Consider the following 2,500-nt stretch of genomic DNA (forward strand, 5'->3'; position numbering starts at 1 on the left):
CCAGATCGATCATATACATCCAGCGATATCTTTGCAAAACTGTTTCGCATTTTAGCGTGTAACATCCTTTTTCGGTGATTACTTTAAAACGAAAGCTGTACATTCGTCTTTTAGCTAGCACACATCTTGATCCCGGAGTCAGCTCGATCAAATGTAGAAAATTGCTGTTCTGTTCTTGCGTTTTCTCCTTGTGGAAATAAAGTCCTGTTAAGTTTAACGACGTCCAGTATATACGCCATCTACCTGTCGAATCTTCCTTCTTTAAGAAATCCGCGTGGTACGTTTGGTTCTCGTTCATCATGATATCCGTAAATGACTCCGGCATGAAAGCCGATATAATTTACATCGAGCGACCAGCAGTTGGTAACTCCGTCTGTATTACATTCTTGATTGCCTCTGTGGATCCATTCATCCTGCTGTGTATGACAGATGTTTCTGACCTTTTGGCTCTCTGCGTAACTTGAATATTTCTGTGACGTCTTCGAAAGAAAACAACGTTTTAATGCACTGAGACATGCCACGACATCATTGCTTTGTTGACAATGAAATCATCAAAATTTAAAGTGCTTTTGGATACTTCGAGAAACAATTAATGGCAGGAGATTTTAAAGACTTGTAAAAGAATCACCATTTTCTTAGATATTAAAGACAAGCAAAAGAAGAAAATCAAAAACGATTCACTAGTCCACGTGTAGTCTCCGATTACGATACAATAGCCCTTTTCACGGTTAGTTTACAATGTAATCTAACGTGGATGCGAGGCAATTTCGGGTTAAAACTATAAAATAGCCCGAAATTGCCTCAGACATACTCGCTAGATTGTAACTAACCCTAACCCTTCGTTCCTGGGGAGGGACGAACCGAGCCTAAAAACGGCTGCGAAGGAGGCGAAACTAACCGTGAAAAGGGCTATTTTCATAAATTAGAATGGTTGTACGTTTGTACTGGACTTGGAGATAGCGTGCTAAGAAATGACAAGTAGAGGTACCGAATTCCCCGCCCCCAAATGGTCCCTTCAAAATTTCAAGTGCTCGCAAAATTTGGCTGTTGCTCGATTTGCTCGCAAATTTTAGACGAGCGCTCGCTTGCTCTTGCTCGCAACATTTTTGCAATTGCTCGCATGCTCGAATTCTCGTTGAAGTTTGCTCGATTTCTCGAAAGTTCGTAAATCTGTTTTTCCTCGATGCTTTGGTACAGAAATAATGCTTTACTACATCGCTTCGCTAAAAAGCCTGCGAATACAGTCGCCTCTCATAAGCCATATCGGCCGGGAGCGATAAGAAGCGGCTGCATTTTTGAACAACACTGCGCAGCCATGCGGCGGCATACATTATCCGATAAAACAATAGAACAACCCTTTGTTGTTTTGAGGTTAACCGGCTCCGGGAACTTCCTAACCTTTCCCACAAAAAGTCGCTTAAATTAGATTTCTATCGAAGCCTTAATTTCCACTGATGTTTTGCTATGCATAGTAGCTAATACAGTTTAGGTTTTATTGAAACTGACGCACATACGAACTTTTCCCAAAGAGCACCCATATTCGACTGTCAACAGGAAACCTATTTCCAGTCATTGAAATGTAGCTGAATGGCCTATGAAGACCTTGAAGATTATGAGAATGTAAGACCAAAATATGTAAAATAATTTTTTTTTAACATACCTTTCACGTCACAAAAGACTTCATATCGGCTTTAAAGCTTTTCATCTTGAGACATTCTGAGAGTTAACAGCCAGAAGCTACTGGAGGTAGTCCAGACGTACACGTAAATTCATGACGTAATTTGCCATCGGACGTGGCATATAATAGCAATGATTGGTTGAATTGAAAGCGTTGCGCATTGTGGAACCGTTGGAGGTGCCAGTCAGACGAGTAGACGCACTACAATAAAAAGCAGCGCAGAGGAAAATTTACCAAGTAGCTCCAAGTAGAATTCCAAGTGCACGCTGCTCGCCAGTTCAAGTTTTCTAAAGTGCTCGCTGCTCGCAAGACAAATTTGGTCATTGCTCGTGCTCGCGAAATAAAACATATAGTGCTCGCAAATGCTCATAAGACCATTCGTTACCCCTACAAGTTGTTGCTTGAGTGATGGCAAATGATTTTCTCTTGTGGCAAACCAAAGCACACCTGATTGAAGCTTTTTTTACTCTGAAGGTGGCGCATCCCTAGCATAGGGAACGGGGAATAGAAGAATTAAGGTAATTCCCTTGAAATTGTTCTACTATCAAACTTCTTTGGAAACTTGGCATAATTAACATTCATGATATGACCATTAAAAAAATGCAATAAAAAAAATGGGGTTACCGTGCTTGTTTACGCGTCAGCAGGCTCTTTTAAAAATGGGGTATTTTTACTTGTTGCGCGTTAAAAATTCAAATCACCTTCATATATAATTAAGTCTTGGTTACTTCAAAGACGCAAAATTTTATTTTGTAAATAAAGCTTCTTTTATTTACATAAGCAGTACTTCTTCATTTACGCCGTCTTTGATTCCCTGGTTGT

Source organism: Montipora capricornis, chromosome 4 (genome assembly GCF_036669925.1).
Source record: "Montipora capricornis isolate CH-2021 chromosome 4, ASM3666992v2, whole genome shotgun sequence".
Lineage (NCBI taxonomy): Eukaryota > Metazoa > Cnidaria > Anthozoa > Scleractinia > Acroporidae > Montipora > Montipora capricornis.